Source organism: Oreochromis aureus, linkage group 18 (genome assembly GCF_013358895.1).
Source record: "Oreochromis aureus strain Israel breed Guangdong linkage group 18, ZZ_aureus, whole genome shotgun sequence".
NCBI classification, from domain to species: domain Eukaryota; kingdom Metazoa; phylum Chordata; class Actinopteri; order Cichliformes; family Cichlidae; genus Oreochromis; species Oreochromis aureus.
The window spans coordinates 12660528-12684683 of record NC_052959.1 but is presented as its reverse complement, the minus strand read 5'-3'; the positions used below and the strand labels follow the sequence as shown (position 1 = coordinate 12684683).

Genomic DNA, 24156 nt, shown 5'->3' with positions numbered 1-24156 from the left:
CTGAGCTGTTTTAATAGACTGGCTCAATTAAAAGGACACAAACACAGCAGCAAACTCACACTCTGATGCAGATAAACCATTCCACAGTACTGGACACTAAAGTACAGTTCACCAGAGAGGAGAATAGGGAGCTACAGGTATTCAGCCAGGCTCCTGGATGAGTCAGCGACCGCTTGAAATAGATACTGCGGGCATGGCCTTGATCACACTTTCCTCTAAAATGAATCATTTATCAAGAGCAAACACTGCTGCACAAAAGTGCCGCTTATTTTTCATCTCCTGGTTAAATTGATAAGATAGCCTATGGAAAAATGTGGCATGTGTATACAAACACTCTGTGTGTCAACAGCGATTGGGGGAATATTGGCAAGGGTCGAGCAGCATTGTTCCCCGGAGCTTTGTGTTTGTGTGTATTTGTGTGTATCAAGAGGTTGAGCGCGTACATTTTGGCCTGGTTATGTTTGCAGAAGGGCAATCAGGCCTAGTGCCCAAAACCAGTCGGTAGAGCCAACCAGTTCTGGGCAAATATGCAATTTGTGTGTCCGTGCATGCACACACGCATGCGGCAGTAGAACGGAAAGACACAAACACCCAAAGGGTCAAACACATAATGCATATGATGCAAACAAACAAACATGAATCCAGGTTTTCTTTCCCCGTGCCTCTTTGTATTTCCGTCTCATGCGCACAGTAACCCAAACAGATACTCTCTCTCTCTCTCTCCCACATTCACACACAAACACGTCCGCTTCCCCGCGGAAAAAAATCATTATTTCTCCCAGTTAAGAAACAGGTTGCCTATTCATCTCTCAGTTCATTTCAGTGGGAAATGGCCATGTGCATGAAAGAAGTCTGAATAAAAGCCGATCTCGGGGAGCCTGATTCAGGATTAATCTGCTCGCACTCAGCAGTCTTCAGAGGCTCTAATGCTTTGACTCCTATTGACTGCAGGAGGGCTGAAGGGGAGCACTTTAAATGCTAATAGACCTTTATGATAATAGATCACAATGCAATGCAAATGCAGACTTTGTAGACCAATCACATGAAAAACCCATGTGTCTTCGCCATTGTGAGCCCTACTTTAGGGGGCCAGGACTAAACAGGATCCCACATGTAAGGCTAATGCCCAAACCACATATAAACATTCAAGAAGAATTAAAAAAAATGAAAGAAGGACCGAATATAAACAGCGAAGACGAGGGGTTAAAAATGATGAAACAGCCAGTTCTCCACTCGAGGAGTGTAATCCTCCTGCAGGCTGAGTAGATACTCTTAGTTGTTTCCAGACCGAAATGCTGCTTGAGCCGCCGGCCTGCCAATGCAGCAGACGCCTGGGGGAATCACTGATCTGACTCTGTTGTTCATATGAAGGGTGTTTGCCGTGGTGGCAGAACATCTCTCCTCCCTCGTCTCTCTCTCTCTCTCACCCTGTTTCTCCCCCATCCCTCGCCTGCCTTTCTCCTAAAATGGGACACTGGGAGGTGAGTATAATCAGGATTACTTTGCACAAAACCAGACATACACACACACACAAATGTATGCACTCGCGCACACACCCGTGCGCACGCTTGCCAGCGCACACACAACGGTGAAGGTCGTGCACACAAACACATACATACAGCGCTGCGGTGATGAGAATCTCTCGCCCACCAGAGGCTTTCAAACATGCAGAGCTGCAGATATTCATGTCTCCTGAAGGGAGAGCAACACAACTGCAGTGTCCATAGAAAAGAGCAGCTGGGATGGAAAGGGGAAGGGGTGGAGCAGCGGAGGGCATGTAGAAATGCAAGGGGAGGAGTTAAAAACAGAGTCATGCAGACAGAATAGATGGCTAAGAAAATGAAAGCATGAATAAAACAGAAGAGAAGAAATTAGAAACGGATATTGCTGTAGGGCCAAAGTACGGCTCCTGGAGTTAAAGAAAGAAAGATATAAGGAGGAAAAAAGGTCATTTTACAGGTGATGTGTGAGGATGATAAAGATGATGATGATGTTGGTGAAGGCCCTTAACCTACCACATCTCAACCCATTAGGCAGCCAACAGTGCAGCAGTAAATATCCTGTGGCCAACCGCAAGCCCCTCACTCTGTATGAAACTGCTATTAGTCTTAGTCCACTGTTATACATGATGAGATAAAGCACATCAGTGGATGAAAAAGACTTCAGTGGAAGTGGAAGGGTTTTGGCCAGTAATGGAAAGCCTTTTTTCTACTTTAGTGGTGGACCTTTTCTACGATGGACTTTTTTTTTTTTTTTAAAGACTGACCCAAGCACAATTTCTGCAGACATTTGTGCACTTAACAGCATTCTTGGATGACATGATCTATTCTGCAGCATATCACTCAGCCTACAGTAGGCTGCATGGGTGCAAGACACTGGGAGTATTCTGTCAAAGAGAAGGATGAAGTTTTAGATTTTTCAGGAATACACGTTTAAAGTAGGACGAGGTGCTGTCACTGTATTAAGTTTAAGTAAAACTTGCAGGTAATTTAAATCCCTCTCCTTGTGTTTATGTACATATGGAGCAAAGAAGCTTTAGATTTACTTTTGAATTTAAAAGTTAAAAACACTTAGAAACATCTTGGCAACAAACTTGTACCTGAAATTTTATATCTTTACTTTAAAAATTTCTGAAAAGTTTGATTTAAAATACACAGGTATTAATCATCTAAAAATAAATTGTTCATCATGTTAAATTTTTACCTCAGCTCATGCAAATCAAGGTTTTCAACAGGAATCATTAGCAACTGTGGGTTTAGTGTATTGTCCAAGGGTAATGGCCAGGGATTAAAACACCAACCCTGGGATTAGTGGACAACCTTGACAACCAGCCTACACTGTTGTTTGATGTGCAGCACTTTCCAGAATGACTTCATGCACCCTGATACGTTAAAGGGACAGCTTACAAAAAATGGCAAAAGCTGATGTGCGACAAAATTTCTAAGCAGCATAAAACTCTTAAAAATATATATATACACCAAATTATTGCCTTTATTGCCAACTGAATGCAAGAGACCTGTCTGTGCATGATCATTCAGGCCAGATCTAACTATTACAGCTACAGTCAGCTCTGATTCTGATTGGTACTCTGTGTGAAATATTATCTTATTCATTGCTCCCCTTCACTCTGCTCTCAAAGACTGAAGATTGTATTGTCACTGTCACTGAAGGGATGGGGACATCACCGTACACAGAACAGTGTGAGAGAATAGGTTACGGCACCAGGAACACACTACCACCCACACACACACACTGGGAGGCTCGCCCTCGAGGTGTAGTTTATGTGGTAATGTGCTTTAGATTGGGGCTGTGTGTGCAGAGAGGATGGGCCGGGTAACAGATGGACAGGAGTCTATTCCCTGGGCTACCAGCCTTCTGCTTACCACACCGCCCTGCCAGCTCCACAATCCTCATCCATCTCCTTCACTCCTACACCCCCACCTCCCACCAAACCCCATCTCCTATGACATCCCATTCCATCTCTTTTGTTTCACAGCATCCTGCTGTGTTACTCGACTTACTGCCATCTTTTCATCTTCCATCATCTCCATTTGACCTCTTCCACCCCCCCTTTCCCTTTTTCCTCCTTATTTACTCCTAGTGAGCAAAGGTTCTTTGCCAAACCAGGGCGTAATCCCTTGATTTTCCTTCATGTAGTAACAGCCTGAGCAGTCATGCCGCTGTTTCTTCTTTCATTCCTGCTGTGCTGGGCAGATGCCCAGTGCTCAGATCCCAAGCTATCAGCCACATGCTGCAATTTTAGTCCATAACATGTTGGAGCTCCACATTAGATAAGTTTTCCTCCAAGGGGCCAGTGTACATTAGATTAACACCCTCGCTCTGGATGGGAAGTGCAGCGTTTAGAGCAAGCCGGTACAGTATGCTAAAATACCCCTTAGCTAGCATGCTAGCTGGCCCTCTCTGTGGCCAGATCACGCTCTCTGCACTCAGAGGGACTATAAAAAGAGCAGCTCCCTGCAGCCTCCTGTGCTGGCAGGGTGTGGCCCTGCTTCGCTGTTACATCTACGACTGACAGCTCAGTGAAGCAGGGACGCCGGTTGAAGGCGAGCGTGCAAAAGAAAGCACCTCTTGAGTGGACACAGTCTGTGTGTGCGTGTGAGTACAGTATATGTGTTTTTTTTGCCATACCTCTGATAATGGACAGCTTTGCAGTGACAGACTTCTCGTCTCACGCTGTTACGTGCCACACACTCGTGGGTGTTCTCATCTCGGGACCTCTAAGTGGTTGGATCCTCAGCACAGCACCTGCACCATCATCAAACTCTATGGTCTGGACAGCCACAGAACAAGACATATTAGTCACAGCAGAGGAGGCACATAAACCCTACTATTAGAGCAGCTGACTATAATGTTGGGTGTCACCACCTCGGCCCAGTGTGTGTTGTGTTAATATCACAACAATTACACCTAAGCACTTCATCATGGCCCACCAGAAAAAAAGAAATACAAATAATAATAATAAATACAAATAATAAATGTGTTTGCTCTTCTCCACAGAAATGCTAGAGGTCAGGCACAGATACAAAACATTTACCTGTGCTCACACATTTACCTGAAGAGGGTAGGGAGGTAGTTTCTTGCACAAATACACTTCATCTGGGTTGATACTTACTGATATGGGGGGGTTGAATGAGGTCCTCTGGTAGAAACTGAGTATTTCTAAGCATTAGGTCACAGGATCAATAACACAGTCAGGCCTCTACTGAGCCACAAGAATTTACTCTCCGGACTAGGCTGCTGTATAGCTCCTGACAGCAATATGTGAATTCAATAGGAAGTAAAGTCAGTAATACTTAAGGGTCCATTGATTAGTTTTATTTTAGGTTTGTAAAATGATCTTAAGTTTAATGGAACCTTGTGATCTACTGTATATTGGAAACATGTATTTTTAAATAATTATTTTTCACTAATAGTTTAAATTTTGGGCCTCTTTAAATTCTTGATAATACTGATGATGCCTGTTTAACTTTGGAGCTGGAGCCAAGAAGCCAGTTAACTTGGATCAGCATTAAAGAAGGTGGGCACTACACTTAGCTTCAGCATAGACAAGCTAGCTGGGTAATTGCATGTGTAGAGTACTGATTTAGCATGTAAAATGTAAACAACAACAATAATAATAAACCCTTTAATACATTTGGCACATTATACATATTGTACAGATTAAATTACCTTTAAATTTTTATTTTCAGAGACTTAAAAAAAAAGAAAGAATAGCTGCTTTACCCAGCTACTATTCTGTATGCTAAGCTAAGCTAATCAGCGCACTGGTGTAGTCTCTTATTTAATCAGACACATCAAAGATACCGGTCTGTGTATTTCAAAAATTTGTAAACATACCTTGATTCCAAAACATAATTTTAGTATTTTATATTAAAATTTTAAAAAATAACTGGAAAAAAACAATTTCTCACATACAGAACAAAGTTTTATCTTAGCAGTTTTTTGTCTATCCACTCTCTGTATAAATTTATTTACAGTGTAACGTCAAGGTTGTAATTAATGTATACATTCAAATAATATGCATGTCTTTTAAATGGATTTGCATATTGATATCTGTCATGCAGTTACAGTAGGAGTTGAACATTGAGCACTGTGACAACCACCTCGATACGCTGGGAGTTGACCTTCTTGCCCTTCTTGTTCCAGTAGACAGAGGGCTTGGGATTGCCTGTGGCTTGGCACACAAATGATGCTACACCTCCTGATACTCCGATCTGGTCTGTGGGAGTCTTGGTGAATTTTGGGGGAGCTAAGAGAGAGAGAGAAAAGGAGGGAGAAAAATGAGTGAGGGATGGGGGAAAATGAAAACAGAGGCAAGACACCAGAGGGCTTCAAATGAACTCCACAACCAGCAACAACCTTCCCCCGCTGACCACGCCCCATTTCACTGGCAGTGACTGGTCAGGTCGACTTGTGTTCTGATGGCTATGTGTTGTGCTTACTTCCTGGGTATCATCTAGAGGACAAACTGAAGGACTTCCTGTGGGCCATAAATAAAAGATGGGGCTGGGCTTCACAGGAACATCTCTTTCTCTCTCCCTCTCTCTGCTTTCTCGAGGGCAGGCTGCCATTGTATTTCATGCAGCACAGGCTGTCATGACACATGAGTGTTTCACAGGTAGGTGAAGTGTTGGCTGCAAATTCACAGCATATAATTGGTTTAAATGTATTAATATCAGAGGTGTCATTTTGTGCCTGCGCATGCCAAAGAACTGCACAGAGATCCTGATGATGTTAACAAACACAATGAACACAGCAGCGCAGGGTTTTGTTAATTTTCAGAGTCGACTCGAGGAGGACAATTTCATCTTGGAGGCTGAAAGCATCTGAGGTGGGATGTATGAGCGCTGCGGTCGCCCTCTAAGAAGAAAACAGCAATTTCCAAGTGTGATATTGAGTCAGGCGTAGCGAACCTACACTTCTCATAGCGGCTGAGTCAGATCAGTCAAACAACCTCATGCATCCACCCTTTGCTATCTGTCTGTGGCCTGTTTCCATGGCGCCCAGCTTAACTCCTCCTCAGCTACAGAAACACCGCCATCCATCAGGGTGAAATCAGGATGACCCTTACCATGGCAACCTGGATGCCTCCTCCCCTACATCTGGGTGGGTGAGGTCTGCCTGTGTTGATTCACTTCTGCTCTGAAGACCGCACAGGAGCGAAAAAAAAGAAGAAGCCCTGCCTATCAAGAAATCACCAGCAGATTCTAAAGCTTTTTTGCACATCTTCCCACTCCTACTCACTTCGTTGGTTAACAGCCACGCAGAACACTTCCCAGTGCCTTGACAGTAACTGGAATAACATCATGTCAAAAGACTCCTCCTGTCCCAGCTGCCCCGTGTTGTCTCTTAAAGACCCACTCTGAATGTCAGAAATAAAGTGGTTTCATTTTAGGCTTGCCATAATCCTCACAGGAAGAAGCAAAAAGCTGGTACAGTAGAGTCAATCAGAACAAATTTATGCCCACCATTTTGGGACTCAAGAGCAGGGTAGTTTTTTCTGAGGACTCTTAGAAAAGCACAGAGTATTGAGCAGGCTGCTGTTTTTTTTTCTGCCAACAATATAAAAACTATCAAAAGTAAAAAAGAAAAAATGTCATGGCTGAAACTGCTTTCTCCATCCTATAGGGTTATGAATGAATTTCATGTTCTTCTTAGGGCTTGAACATGGTTTTCGGTGGCTTTACGTTGAGTCCAAAACGTTTTCTATGTTCTTTTTAATGTACTTCAACACCAATCCGCGTGCAAAACCGACCCCACTGGCAGTGTTACCACTTAAGCCTCTTCTGAAAGCCAGAGAAAAGCCCTGCAAGCTACTGGCTCTGGATGGATTTGGACTGAACAGCAACTAGTTATGAGAGGAAGATTCCAGAAAGCTGCCCCGAAAAATGAGGCACTAATGAGGACCCGTGGCTCTTTAATACCAAGTTCCACTCTGTTTCCACAGAACAGGATGGTCTACCACTGAAATACCTATTGTCTGTTTTTAATGGAGCACCTTTGTAACCGGTAATCATTTGACTGAAAGACTGACTGCTGCTGAGCTCAGATACAGCTGGGACCTGCAGGCGTAGTGCCATAAATGAGTTCGGAGCTTGTTTCAAGTAACACTGTGGGCTAAAGAGGAGCAAGTTTGGGTTGGAAAATTTCTTTTGGGGGAATTAGAGTAACCTCTTGTGAAATGTACAGCTCTAAAAGACGCTACTTATGGCAAAGGTATTAGTGCAACCAGCTGTGGTCTGACAAGCCCTTAAGCCACTTTTAATAATGCATCGCTTCCTGATTGTGTGTTTTTTTGTTGTCAACTTTGTTTGCATTTCATGGCTAAATCCATGACAAAAATAAAAGGAAATTAAAAAATAAAACCTCCTGTGATACAAAGATGATGAATGCAGAGTACGATGTGTTGCTGGGCACATAAGAGACAAAAATAAAAGGAGCACTGTCTCGGAAGAGGATCGCTGTCAGGGAAACGCTAACCATGTTTTGCATAAAATTCGACAAAGTGATGGTGAGGCATAATATCTGAAATTAATTTTCAATAATTTGGAAAAGAGCTGAGTTGAACCAGTAAATACTCAGAGGCACTGAGGGCCTACAAGCAAATCTCTCCCTTTTAGAAGTACTTATTGTCCATTATATGGTGTAATCTGTTTTCTCCACCACTATTTTATATATATATATAACAATGAACAAATTACCTAGGCTAATTTGTTCATTGTTCTGCCATACATATTGTTAATGGAAGAATTCCAGTTATGATTTTATCTCCTTCGTTACTCAGAAAGCTCGAGAGATATGGAGCTACAGGGAAAGAGAGATTTTTTTCCTCTCCACAATACTATCTGCTCTGCTGAGCAACACTGTAGGTGGTCAAAACGCAGCAATATTCAGTCCCACAACATTTCAGCTGAAAGTTGGCTGTTGTGTAATTTTTTTTCTCTTCACTGAATATAAAAATATTTCAGATATGATGTCAGTCTTATAAAAGAACCATGGACGCAAATTGGTTACGCAAATGGGAGATGAAAAAAACGCACGAGGCAACTGCCGTATCTAATGGTGAGAGGTGCCATCTCCGTCTTTAACCTAGCTTACCTTCTTATCCAAAAAAATCAAAATATGTCAGTTTAGTAACATTTTCAGAGCTCTGACAGCTGTGTGTGTGTGTGTATTTGTGTATCCTATGTGTGTGGCCAACTGAGGCAGGAAATTTGTGGAAATGTTGTAATCAAGCAGATGATGAGGAACATGCTGATGGGACCTCCTGGCTTATCAAAACACATTAACAACGCCACAGCCCTAAGATGATGTGCTGACAGGCCTGGATCCACTCCTCTCATACACACACACATACACAACACACACCGCACACATAGACTCACATACACACACAGACAGATATATATACACGTCTGTGCCTCGCATTCATTGCTGACAATATACCAGCTGCCATTCAACCGAGAAACAGACAAAAAGACAAAAAAGACTGCCGACACATAAATAGACACAGATAGATAGATAGACAGATAGACAGATAGACAGATAGACAGATAGACAGATAGATAGATAGATAGATAGATAGATAGATAGATAGATAGATAGATAGACAGATAGACAGATAGACAGATAGATAGATAGATAGATAGATGTACCTAGTGCTTCACCCATGCTGCTCAAAGGTCTGGTTAGCAGGATAATCAAAGGCAGCAGCAGACACAGGGGAGAAAGGCTAATCCAGAGCCCCAGGATTGGCCTTCTGGCCCGGGCCAGGACTCCACCAGTCTTGGGCCGAGGCATGGCACCACCGTGGATTGGTTAGAGATGACGGAGATTTGAGTAGGGCTTCACTCAACAGGGATAGGCACTCTGCAGACACAAGAGAAAAAAAAAGAAAGAAGGAAGGTCAGGCATATTTCCATCACCTCTGATTCATCATTCTGCTTTTAGAGCAGCATCTGAAATGTCAACGCACAATGAAGGAAGATGGAAAACATACAATACTTGATACTAATGTAGAAAAAATAATAAAAACATGAAGAAAATTAAAGACATATTCATGCTAATGCAGGATTAGGTCTTTTGATTTAGTCAGAGCACTTCTGACTTGGGATTAACAGCTCAAGCAGGCCAGCTCTGGCTGAACTAATACCAGAACAATAGAGCCACTGCTCAATAACTATGACAAGAAACAGACCGAAATAGTTTCCAGCATACTGCTTCTGTATTAATAAGTCTTCTTTTCTAGTGAGCCGTGAAATGAGCTGCAATGATACAGTTTTAAGAGTTCTTTTTTTTTTCTAAGACGTCCTAATAATTTCATTTTAGCTCTGGCCTAATTCCTTCTTAGCGTTCAGTATTTTAGTTTTCTGGTGCCACATAAAAGTGTTAATGCAATAATACATCCAGAGTGTGCCACCGTAATGGAAAACACTTAAACAAAGAGGATTGGAGGGGGGGTCAGTAGGAATGCGGCAAAATTCAATAACAGCAAACGTATCAGAAGCTGCTGCTTTAATAGATGTACCCCCTTCTTGTTAATCCCTAGCCTTGGGGGGGATCTCCATCAGCATTTCTTTTTTTTCTCCACTCTCTTTCTTCACACAAACACAAGCGCACATGGGCACACAAATCTGGAAGACTGAACATAATTCAGCTCTGTCTGCTTACAGAGATTTAGACAAGCTGTGCAGAAGCTCCCCGTCTGGGAGTCAATAACTTCTCAGTCCTATCGAGCTCTTCCGACCCCCACCCATCTCACCCGATGTGTCAGAACGCAGGTGGGGAGGCCAAATGAGAAAGGAGCCTTTGTTAACCTGTCATAAATCACGCACATACATGTTCTCCTTTCAAGCAGCAGTACGGGATAACATATACGCTCCCGAGGAGACATAATAAGCATTAACAGGTGACAGGGCAGGCTGTGATTGGCACATAAATATGCGCAAACACCCATAAGCACACTTTCACCCTGACATCCGCCGATACGCTGCCAGAAATGGAGTAGCAGCGATCAGGCCGACCCTTAGTCGCCTTTCCTAAGCGAAAGCGGCATTTCTGGTGAGTTACATATTCAAAGTCTCCTCCAACCACTTATTGAGCTAATGACCTGCTCATACACATTACTGTCTGCCAGTTCCTACACTAAAAATAGCTCGACTGAAAACATGGCTGTCTATCTGATAGAGACTCTTCTCGCCGCTCTCCCCTCGCCTTATCTAACGCCGTGTAATAGCCGCTGAATAGAAAAGCTTTCAGCGTCCCCTTTTCAATTGAACAATGTGATAAGAAAAATCAGATCAGAGCTCATTCGAGCACCATTGGCAGCATGTTAAGTAAATTCCCCTCTTACGGAAACTCAATTTGCCAGCGTTAATCTAACCAGGGTTACCGTTCTGCGTGGAGCCACATGGCCACTGAAACATTAGGCACTCCTTGCATGATGCAGCGTCTGCTTCCACTGTCCTGTGTGCTGGATTTGCCGGGGCACTAATATCCCTCAGTGACCTCAGTCCAACCCTTTCTATCATTTCGTTTATCCTCTCCTCCCTGTTGTCTTTTCACCTGCTGACAAAAAAACCTCTCTACCTCTACCTTCACTATAGGCGCACAGCCTCTAATCCTTAATCTTACTCTCGTCTCACTCCTGCATTAGTCTCAGTATTCCAGAAATCTCCTCTTCTCCCATTTCCTTTCATCCGCTTCCTCCCCTCTCCTCCCCGTTTTTCTCTTTTCCTTCCTCGTTAACCTCTCCTCCCTTGATGCCATCTCCTCTGTGATACCCGATCATTCATCTCCTTTTATTCGTTTTTTTTTTTAATGCGCACTCTAACCCCTGCTTGTATACAAATCCTCTTCCTCCGCCCCAGCTGCCCTGCACCGGCTGCTCCAGCTGTTGTTGGTCCATTGACACAGTTCAAACAAAAGAGCTTAGAGCATCCTACAGCTGTGAAAGTTGAGGGAAGAAGCCAAAACAGATACACAGAAGCCCCAGCAGGAGCAGACCCAGCAGACCAGGCCCATCTAAGCATATCTGAGCTCGTGCTTATGGTAACTAACAATCGTCTTCACCTCTCAGCATACAAACAGTCAACAACCAGGCACGTTGCTCATTGCTGAAGCAGAATTAAAAGATGTGAGCACAAAAATTCTCATGACTCAGGCCAATAACCCCTCGGAGATACCGCAACCTGCACCCCCCTCCACCCCGATCATCCGAGCTCAGCATCCGGAAAGAGAGAGGACAGCAGGGGTTGTGCTTATTACCTTTTCAGTGTGACAACACAGATGGTCAGCCAGACAGAGAGATTGATGGGGATGCGTGTGCTATTTATTGCGGGGAAGCCGATAATGACACCAAAGCTCAGGTGGTGAAACGTACACCGGTTATTGTGCCCCATCAGGCTGATGAAATAACATTGTTTAGGTGGCATCCAACCTGGCCCTGCTCCGCTGGGGCCCCTCGGAAAGATGACATGTTTTGTTTTCCTCACCTCGTCCTCCCACCCCGCACCTTCCTTCCCTCCACCCTCCTCACTCCCTCCCTTCCCACCTTACCCGCGATGCCTTGCACCACAAGTGGGTTGAGATGGTCTCCCAAGGCCCGTCTCCATGACAACGAGCCACGAGCACTCACGGAAGGACCAGATCTGTTTCCTGCTGCACCACGTTAGCTGTGAGTGAGCACACCTGATAAGGAGGCTCGTGTTGATTCCTTTTACCTTTAATTTGGATCCAGTTCTGGGAGTAAGCATCAAAGGAGTCTTGAGAGGAGGAATCAGTCCAACTATATATATATATATATATATATATATATATATATATATATATATATATATATATATATATATATATATATATATATATATATATATATATATATATATATATATATATATATATATATATATATATATATATATATTATATATATATATAGATATATAGATATATAGATATATGTATACGTAGACTGGCATTTATAATTACAGGGAACACAACTGAAATAAACAGAAATAAACACATGGCTGTGCACCACTGAGTTATTTTTGGATTTTAATGAGAATGCATGCACTGCAGTTAGCCTTCTCTCACATTTTTATCAGTGATTCTGAAATCATGTACACAGATATATACACTCAAACTTTTTCGGCACAAATATAACCACTTGAATTATGCATGTCTTAGTGTGCCAGCTTGGAGTGGAGGCATTTGGAGTGGAAATCATGTATCAGTAACATACATGGCCAGACTAGGAGCGATATTACTTCATGTTTCTACGACCCCGGACCCTGTAGGCAAACGACACTCGCAAATGCTTGCACACCCACAGGGACGTGCACACACAACACGAACGCACACGCATAAACATGGCAGATGGCAAAGCATCATGGGGGAGATTGGCACTCGCTCGCTCACACTTCCCTTCACTTTCTCTCTTAAACACACAGCCCACACACACACACATTTATGACACACACACACGCTCACACGCTCACACGCTCACACGCTGAGGATCAGAAGCACAGGATGAAGTACGGCTTACTGCAGGCATGAGCTACACCGCCCTGGTTACATTTTTAGCAGTGGAAATAAAATATCTGAGGCTCCTCTCTAACAAGAAAAAAAACACCTGTCACTCAAACAGAGAGATGCCCCCCCCCCCAGAATTTAAATGAATATGTAGACCTGCTTACTCCAACTAAACCTCCATCGGTCTTGCTTAATGCTGCAGGATGCTGAAGCAAGGGCTGCCTCATACAACGCATCATCCAAACAGCGTTATCAGGGGACATTTTGACAAACACCAATAAAATTCCCAACCCGCAGCTACCATTTTCATCACGGGTCTGAGCCTATAAACAAGGCTGCTGCTGGAGTTTCAAATCACACCTCTGAGAGCAAACACGACTCACAGAAATAGCCTAAGAAACATGTAGGCATGGAAGGAAAACCCATATATGTCGCGTGCGCTGCCTTCTTTTCTAATCGTCACGTAGCACATAACCGAGGGGAAATGCGGATCATCAATTCATTGATGAGATTGTGACTTTTCTGTCATCCATTCATTTAAGCCTTAGCCCGATTACTGTTATTCTCTATCTTCACTAAGTGACTATTTTGCTTTAAATCATGTCACACTGAGCTGAGTAATTAGGGGGCTTGATGATTGGTCAGGGGGAAAAAAAAGCCAATTTAAAGGCACCACTCTGGTCTCAGATAAATTGTGACTTGCATTTTTCATCGACTTAGTTAATAATTACTAAAGTGAACTATGAATGAAAGCACTAATTGCACACAAAATGATTACTTGTCCAAGAGAGAATAACAGCTTTGTTCATAATGAAAATAAGATTGGAGGATTAGAGTGGTTCCGCAGTACGGTTTACACATTTGCTTAGCGAGTGAAAGCTCCCAGGTTCGATCCCAGGAGAAGACACAAACCTGTTTGGGTTACGTCAGGAAGGGCATCTGGTGTTTTTGAAAAAAACATCTGCCAAATTAAGCACGGAGTGCTACCTGCTGTGGCGAGCCCGTGTGAATAAGGGAGCAGCTCAAAGTATCTTGTTGTAAAATTATAAATAACTATGCTTAACTCTGCCAGATCTGACTTACAACAAAGCATCTCAACAATTTTAAAAAGTACATTTAAAAACAAACTAGAAATTATCTGTCATCTTATTTTATTTGAAAATTATGCATTTCCATTTTCCTATTTGGATTAGTAGATGGAGAACAGCATACATTATTAATACATGTGTCTTTGTTCATCAGCTCTTCTGCTTGTGTTTTTTGTTTCTGGGTCTCACTGTGTGACAGGTGAGCGCTGACATTAATTCCTCATTTGTTTCGACACCTTGATGTAGTTGACGGTTTGCTTTACTTGCATGTTTGAGAGAGATTTCTGTTTGCACAGTTTTGATGTGAGCATACACAGGTATTCAGTGGTGGGTTTGGTGTGAGTGCTACTGTGAGTGCTTTCAAATCTTTCTGTCTCCAGCAGGAAGTTTCCTTTTATACCTTATTATGAGCTCTTCAGAAAAAAAAGCAGCACGGCTTTCTCATTACAATGAAATAAGCTTTTACAGATTAAATACACTTTCTCAGGATGATAACAAAACAAAATTCAAAACTGTATCTACCCACATACTCTCTCAGGCTTTCTCCGGCGGAGAGCGTGAATTTAGCTTTAGGTCACAGTTTAATTAACTGATCACCCACAGCTAACAGAGAAGAGCTTTCCTGGACTCTACGCTTTGACTTTCCTCATTTCAGCCACATTTGCAGCAACGTCCTGGGTGTCTGACCCCTCTGTCTAATCCCAGCATTAAGCGAATATGCCAGTACAGCCTTTCTCCCTACACATCAGCACATCAATAAAATTACAGAGCGGCATGAGCATCACGTGACTATTTAAGCATTAAAATCGCTGTTCCCCATTATAAAGAAAAATCTGGATGCGCTTCAGTTTTTGCCCATCACAACTACGTTTCCGAGCCAAGACGACACACTGATTCGTGATGATGAACAAAGGGAGGGGTGGAGAGGAGAGACAGAAGCGTGACTAACCAAACTAACTTTCCCTTTGACCTCAATCGCTGCATGCCCGGGACGGACTAAAGCTGCCGTATCCCAACAATGGTGAGGCAAATGTACACCCACGCGTCTTAAAAGGGGCTCCAAGGTCAGACTGACCAACACAACTAGAAAGAGGCATCTCTTTCTGATGGATAAAACAGCCTCAGATAAGCCTAGCAACAGATGGACTAGATCCTGCTAAGCAGGAAATGCCTGTAAAATGCTATAAAAGTGTCCACAGTGCCTGATTATCTTACGGGAAGTCAGAGGGTTGACACGCATTTACTGCCTAAGGAAGTCCTTGTCGCCTCCTTGCAGGAAGTTAGATTTGATCTTTCTGGTGTCCCTAACATTTCAATGAGAAAAAGATCCTTTCCTAATGTCACACATCTGTTAAACACATTCATTGCACTGGTATTAGATTACATTTAATTAAAAAAAATTAAATTACTCTCTGACCTTTATTTTAACAGCTAAGGGTTCTTTAATACCCTGCCACCTGTTTTCTGAGGTGGTAGTTTTACCCATTAGTGGCTTACACCGATTTTAAGTATGTTACTGTCTGACAAGGCTCCAAGTCGAATGAGTGATTTTGAAAAAATATGATAGTAATATAATTATGAAGCCAGTACACACAAGGGCCAGATGGATCTGATTCTCAGCTGAATGTTGTGTGTAATCGTTATACTTGTCAAGATTGGTAGGAAAGCCAGGATATTTAAGAGTCAGCCCAGAATCCATAGGCCCTGACAACATGTCCCATATTCATGATCTATGCATCACGGAACTGTGTGAAAACCTTGCAGCTTCAATTTGACAATTTTTCACGCTTTCAAATAAGTTCAAGGATTATTTGCTCCTCCGTGAGCTCAGTCAATTTTTCAACCCCTTAGGCTCATAAACCTCTTTCAAATCCCTTAGGGTAATGCCAAAATGCATTGTCATCCAGCTAAAACATGGCTCTTTCCTCCCTAAAAAAAAAAAAAAAAAAAAAAAAAAGGAAAAAAAACAATTGACATTTTAGCAGATGCGGCTTCACCTGACAGGTGAAGGTTTTTATCTGACAAAAGCAGAGGAACAGGATGCGCGCGTGTCCACATGCAGACACCTACGCAATGTTCACTCAGCTGAAACGGCAAGACTGAGCTCGCAAACACCCAAACATAATTCGTAATTTTCTTTCAGCGACCCAATCCCCTCCCCGCACCCCCCCTTTTTTTTTTTCCCTCCTCTGTTGCCGCTTCTTCAGAGGCAGCCGATCTTCTGTGCAGCGGCTCATTACGCAGGCTGATGGTTGAGCCCTTGTCAACTCACTGTCCAATTAGCATATCCAAGGCTGGCACAGACTCTTATCCCAGCGGGAAAAAGAACTGTATATACATACTGATGTCCACATAGTTATGCACTTGCATGTACGTCCCTAATTGTTAAACAGCTCTGACATATGAGAAAAGATGCAGAGTGTAAAGTGTCCGCTCCTGATTCAGATGTAAGCAGGGCCATTGCTTCTTTACATAAATCCAAAGCACTGGTAATAAATGTGTTTTAGATGAATTATCAAGCCCATCAAGCAAAACACACACACGCACACACAAAACAAGCACTGCCAACCAATTAGTGAGCTTCTCCTGCAGCAGGACCGAGGCTCCCTGACAACACAGAGCACCTTCATCCTCCTCATTGTCACCGTCCTGACCATCATCATATTTCACTTGTGCTTCATTAATGAGACATGCCACACATTTTTACCTCCACTTTTCAGCTCTTTCTCGAAACCTACACATCAGCTAGGAGACAAAGCCACGCTGTGTGAAGCGGATTTCAGAGCCCGTTAAAAGCCTCGAGAGTAATAACAACAGCCTTGAGAAAGACAGTGCCTTTCTGATTTACCATTCATACCCAACCATCCAACGAGGATGTCATTAATGTAAGCTTCGCGGAGAGTCTTCAAACCGATTCATCTTCTTATTGATTTATAAAAATGAAAATCACTGTCTGCAAACACACAGCAGATGGTTTAAAGTCCAACACGCCCCGGGCACAACCTTACATGTGTTTAAAGGCAGCTTTTGTGCTGCGATTTTGAAGCGACCCTCCTTTTATTATTTGCTCAGGTAAACGATGTGCAGCCGCTTCGGCAGGTCCTTATTCATTTCCTGCTGACACATTGTTTGTTTGCCCATGAAGCCACTCTCTCAAGAGTATTTCCGCTGCCATGGTATCACCTGTCTGCTGTGGTCACATGACACGCCGTCCACCGAGATCTCATTAACTCACAACTGCAGCACTTTTCTCCACTGAGATCATCTGTAGAGCATCAGCATTCATTTCACACGCCACACTGTTTGGTATGCAGTTAAGGTCAATGTAAAACATATAAAATAAGGCTAAACACTGAAAACTTGCAACGTTTTTGCCGCATACGCCGGTGAACGAATCCTATTTACGTGCTACACAGGCGCTACTCTTAAAAGGTCTGTCACTAACCAGCCATTGCATGACTTCCTGATGGAGATGAGATTTGTGACACCAAATGAATTTCTCCTTGAGGGACAATAAAGTTGTGAATAGAATTGAAAACCGAAGTAATGGGGTAGAAAAACTGCATTTGTCCTCTGTCTCAGAACTGAAATCAGTCGGGGAGTCTGTCTCGGTAAGTGAAGAGATGAAATGCTTGTCAAGGGTAACAGACTTGTGCACGGATGCCTCCCACCAATGACTAGTCATTACTCTCACCTCTGTCAAGCAAACACTTCATCCAAACTGGCATCCTTCAGTGCTGCGGAGACAGAGTAATCATGAAATGCCACAGACAAATGTGGAGGTGCATTCAAGAGCCATGTCAACCAGGCAGGCCCGGCACCTGCACACACATATTAAAGACTGCAGAATGCTCCTGCTGAATCAGGAGGCAGCCTAATCTTCCGGCTTTTAAGTTTTCCCTCTGTGATTTGTGACGATGGAATAGAGCCACAAGTTTCCTGGACATCGTCCCTTTACCATCCTGCATGGTAAAGGTCTTCATAGCAAAGCTGTTTCACTAAAGCAATAAAGATGTTCTTTCAAAGGCAACTGGCATATGGAGGCACGCCAAAACCTTTTCTTTTATTGGATGACTAGCGCTGACAGCAGGGTTTAAATAGGTGGCACAAGCACCGGGCCTATTTGCAGGGAAATTTAAAATCATTAAGTCTGCTGTAATGCGGAATTACTCACATAAAGACTATTTTAAGTTTACTAGCTGCCGGTGAGGTTGTAATTAACAGCAGTGCTTGGAGTTGAACACACGAGAATGCAGGGGTAATGTTTGCATTGTGAACCATCCTAGTTTGGTGTTTAGTTTTAAACACAGTGTATCCAAATAAAGCCTTGGGGGGTTGGGACTGCTATTAGTGTTGTGGGTATTTGATCAGCAATGATGCTGCTGAACAGTAGGATTCATCCTCTATGCAACATGAACTAAAGTGTATGAGTTTACATCTAATAGCTATAGACTGACAGTGCTATCCTTACAGCCACAATGCTATGAATCGGCTAAGAAACCTGAGCTAACTTTATCAAATCCAGTCTTTTGCCACACAGCGTGTACCATAATGACATAATGGTACTAAAAAAGGGATTGCAGTATATGACAGCTATACAGATGCAATTTTTCTGCCTCCATGAGCATTCGCATGGCTTTATTACACCAATTAAACCAAAGCCATATGATTTTATGCTTTACAAGACCTCCAATCAGAATGACTTTGGCATCACTTCATCCAAAATTAACTGACGGAAACGCTATACTGCACTTTCCTCAAAGAGGAGGGTTTTTTTGTTTGCTTGTTTTACTTCACGAGTTGAAAATACCTCGGAGAACTTGCCAAGTGCTGCTGTGGAGGTGCATGGATTATTCTGTCAAACATTTAATGACGGCTAACTGGACGCTTCAAAACAAATGGTATCCCCTCTTTCACCAAGTCCTGATTAGTCAGTTTGTCTCCTGCTTTATCAGCCCTCTTGTCAGTCAACCTTATCCTCCTAATGACTCCTGTCAGTCAGGGATGTAACTGTCAACCCGTGTCAATGGCTGCACGTCGTCCTCCCGTGACTTGATAACGAGCTGTGCACATCAAACCATTTGGCCATTTTCAGCGCAAATGTTTGCACAAGGAAAAGCTTACAAACCCCCCCGTGCCTCATCTTGAAATGCGCCGAAATTTCGACAAGAGAAACTTCTGCAACACCCGATGATAAGAACGAGTTAGCTGTTCGGAAAGAGAACAGGGCTGACCCAGAGGAGAGCGAGGTGGCGGCGCGGCGCAGCAAAACCTCGTTTGCATAGGGGAGGAGGACGGGAGGGGGGAGGGCTGAAAATGAAGGTGAAGATGTCTTCAGATGTGGCAGTTGTGATGAAAAGAGAGGCAAATGACTGAAGACAAGAGGTGGAGAAGAGAGGTAGTGGAGCAGCGTGCATTATTCATCCCTGCTGACACATCAGAATCTCTGATTCATCTGGAGAAGGGCATCAGTCAAGTCAAAACCTATCTCTGAGCCTTCACTCATGTGTACGCACGGAAACACAGACCCATGAAGAAAACACACACACACACACATAACCGCAAGTGACCCTTGTGGTCGATGAAAGGATCATTATGGCTCTGGTTTAAGAGACGCATCTTTACATAACTAGATTACAGTGCAGGTTTGCAACTGTTATAGCAGCTACCTAATACTTTTTTGTGTACTTTAATTATTTGTACACATCATCAATTTTAAACTAGGGCAGCTGTGGCTCAGGAGGTACAGCAGGTCATGTACGGACTGGAAGGTTGGTGGTTTAATCCCTGGGTGCTCCAGTCTGCAAGATGCTGTTTGAAGTGTGAATGCTACCTAAAAAAAAGGTACTGATGTATAAAGAGCTCTGAATGTTTAACTTGAGTAGAAAAGCACTATATAAGAACCAATCCATTACACACTAAGCATGTCTCGATGCACTCTTGGAGCCAGTTTTGAACTTTTATCATTAGATGTGGTGATGAAGCCATAAAGTGGTCATTTAGTATGTGATTGCTGATAATTGTGTGTGTGCTTCTTTGCAACTAATGTCCTCATATGAATAATCTGATGGCTGGTCTATTAACCAAGTGAACATACAAAATGCCACAGAATATACTTCCTACATGCTATAGAAGGGCTCAGCCACCTCATTTAACCATTTATGAATTAGATTAGCTCGGAATTACTAATTCGACCACCAGAATTTGGTCACCGAGTGCAGAATTTACATATGCTACGATCATATGATAATAAGGAAAGCTGGTTTAATGCCAGCTTTCCTTAGGGCAACACGGTGGCACGGTGGTTAGCACTGTTGCCGCACAGCAAGAAGGTCCTGAGTTCAATTCCACCATCAGGCCGGGGTCTTTCTGTGTGGAGTTTGCATGTTCTCCCCGTGTTTGCGTGGGTTCTCTCCGGGTACTCCGGCTTCCTCCCACCGTCCAAAGACATGCAACTTGTGGGAATAAGTTAATTGGATAATCCAAATTGCCACTAGGTGTGAATGCGCGAGTGAATGTGAGTGCGAATGGTTGTCTGTCCCTGTGTGTTGGCCCTGCGACAGACTGGCGACCTGTCCAGGGTGTACCCCGCCTCTCGCCCTATGACAGCTGGGATAGGCTCCAGCGCCCCCCGCGACCCTGAAAAGGATAAGCGGAAGTGGATGGATGGATGGATGGTTTAATGCCCAGCCATACTAAAGATAAGGGTTAGATTTGGATATAAAACAATATAGTTTTAGTGTGCATCCTGATAGTCCCCAATTCAAGTTTGATTCCAGTTATTGGTCAAAAAATAGATATTTTGATTTTTAAAGGGTATTGTTTTGAGTAATGCGGTCCCTCCAGCCACATTACACAGGCGTATCGGCTTCATTCTGCATGCTGTATATGAATTGCTTTCGGGAGCATATAAATAAACAGAGGCAGAGCAGACAAAAGCTCACTGTTTGGAAGGCTTTGAAAAGGTCAATTAATATCTATTCCTAGACAACAACAAGTTGTTTTTTTCCCCTTCTTGTAATACAGGTGGCTACGCTCCCAGCATCAAAGTCGCACGCCTTTATGTTCTCCTTCCTTCCTTCCTTCCTTCCTGGTAATGGAGGGTAGGCACAGAGCCTGGCAAAATCCAAAGATGGGCATAGCATGTAACACAGGGGAAGAACGTAAGAGAGCAGAGCAGTTAGGGTAACGCTGCAGCGAGAATCTGGGAATGAGACTTCAATGAAGCCTTTGACTTGGAAACCAAAGCTGCTCCAGTGGGAGCACACGTCACCCAGCATATTAAAGTCTGGATGGATCTTACAGTGGTATCTGTTCAGAGGGAGCAGAAAACCATTGAGGCCCATGGTTGAACCCTGTGAAATGCTATTTAAAGAGTACATGCCATCACTGATTTCATAAGCTACCGCTCCTAACAGCGCGTAGATGAATACCTATGGGGCCAAGAATCTCTTGACTCTTGGAAGAGAATATCTGATCTATTTCCAGCACAGAGAGGTATTTTGCCAGTTCAGTTATTCTGCTTCCACCATAATGACTTCCTTGTCATAACGATGCAAATATACACATTGCTTGCCATCTTATGAAGGTGCATAGTGTAGCCTTCTGTTAAACACAGAGTGGAGCTGAAAAGACGAGGGGGAAAAAATCGGGAGGGGATCTGCTAAAGAGAGGAATCCATGCATAAAAACGACTGATTAAAATAATTAGGGATGTGGAAATGGTCTGGAACAATAACCAGCAAACACAAGGTGCCCCAGGGAACATTTCCCATCTGTGTGTGAGGAGGAAGACCTCCCTCAAATTCACCACGACAGCGTGATTTTCTAGTTTACAGAGGCCACACAGTGGAAACCCAGAGAAACTAAACAGGCCCTTGAAGTTTACATGATTAAATCCCAAACGGGCAATAGCCCTCGGAAAATGTGTCAGGACGAATCGACGTATCATTAAATTACATTCTGCCTGCACGCGTGACTGGCTGTGTTAACAGTCAAAACCTTGTGTTTATAATTATAGACATCTGAGAGGTCTATGGACTAGAAACACTGCCTATATGTGCAGATGGGCTTGTTTTAAGTAATGCTGGAGAGTAGCAGATGCAGCAGCAGCACCACCACTCTATTGTCTAGGAACCAGTCCTGCTAAATAAGTCCATCCGCTTTGCCACCTGGTGCCTTCCATACCATAAATGATTCACAAATATTGGTATAATAGCCTGTATGGATTCATAATGTGTCTGCGAGGGCCCCTTTGAGTATGCTGACATAGTGACATTATCATGGTGTTATATTTACTTTGGTGTGGCAACAGTGAAATTTAGACACAATAAAAACAGAACTAAGAGTTTCCTCCTTTTTTTTTCTTTCTTTTTAAAAATATCCTTGGCAGATATACAAGATGCCTGTGTTACATAGATTTGATCATAAAGATGAGCTTTTTCTTGTCTGAGTCTACTGTTTATATTTTTCTTTCTTTCTTTCTTTTTTTTATAAAAAAAAATAGTCTTTAAAAAAAACTGACTCAACATAGACTCGTCGCGCCTGGAGAGTGCTTTAAAGGGCCATCAAAATAAAAGCCACTTTTAATGACAGTTGATGAGGAACAAAGGCTTTGCCAGCCTGCCCAGGTCCCTCATGCTGCCCAGCCAACAATAAGGAGGAGGGGGGGATGAAGAGGGACGCGCACTCACAGGGTTGTTGCCAACCAGCCTGATCTGCACAACCTCGTTTTTTGTTTTTTTGTTGTTGTTTTTTACCCAAACGCTTGAAACAAAATCTGAAGTGATGCTGCAGCTGCTGAGTAAAAGAGAAACACCACAAAGAAACACCCCGGGAAAGACTGAGCGGTGAAATTCCATCCGGGCTGGCATCTACTCTTACCGCTTTAGTTTCCAAAAGGCTATTCGACAAGTAAAAATGTAACCAGCCTGGGTGGGGTGCACGACTGCAAACATTAACTGTTAAAATAAATATACATATTTATAAATGGATGGTGCGGGTTACCTCGGTAGGAAGTGCTCCGTCTTCCTTACTGTCTGGTAGATTCATGTGGGTGGATTTGCAGCTGGAAGCTTCCTTAGAAACAGCAAGGATAAATGTAATCCAGTGGCAGCTCCACTCAGATGAAGGTCTTCCTTTGTGGAGGGTGCATGCACACATCGCCGGCGTTTCCCCCCACACACACCGTCCTGGCTGTCCACCGACCTCTCGGAGCGCAGCGGGTCACGGCTGCTCCTCAGCCCTTTTGTCGGGAGAGCATTGCTGATCGGCGGCCTCAGATACTGCTGGTTGATGTCATTGATACTCCCTGCCTTCTTCCTTAATGCCCTCCTCCTTCCCTCTCCTCGCCTACCCCTCCCAGCTCTCTCTCTCTCTCTCTTTCTCTTTCATGCACACACCGGAGCACTCCCCCCACCCCTCCCTCTTACACATGACGTGATGCAGGCAAGATCTCCAATAGCAACCGTATCCCCCATCACCTCTATTACCCCCATTACTTCCCCACTTCAACCCCCACCTCCTCCAGCTCTCGCTGGTATCGCTGACTGGTGCAAAAGAGGCAGCAGCTGTGGCAGGTTGGTCTTGTGTATTGGTGACTGATTTATTTATTTATTTTTTTGCCCCCACTTTGCTCCCCAAGGAGCTAAAATGAAGAGAAGCACCCTAGACCTCTTAGATTCCCATAACATAGCATCTAATTATAGCTGCTGGCAGGAATAAAGAGTCAGAGGCTCATAACGGCTCCCACTGAGCAGAACTCCCACACTAAATTACAGCTGGACTCTAAAATATTGTAGGGAAATACAAGTCCTGGTGAGATGTTATGGGAATGCATTAATAATTCCACAGGAGGTAGATCACGCAGTAGCATCTGAGGACAATAGATGGAAGGAGTTCAAAAGTATTATTTATTGTTCTGGAGACAGACTCAGTAGCAAATTTAAAGGTTCACTTGCCTAAAATGAATGACTATTAAAGCCAACAACAGTGCAACAAATCCACTTTCATCAAGT

General features: G+C 43.4%; 1 pseudogene; it reads right to left on the bottom strand.

Moving 5' to 3' along the window:
- The window catches only part of LOC116319151, a 71421-nt pseudogene extending 47957 nt beyond the window's left edge, over positions 1-23464 (bottom strand).
- Positions 23465-24156: the final 692 nt, after the last annotated feature.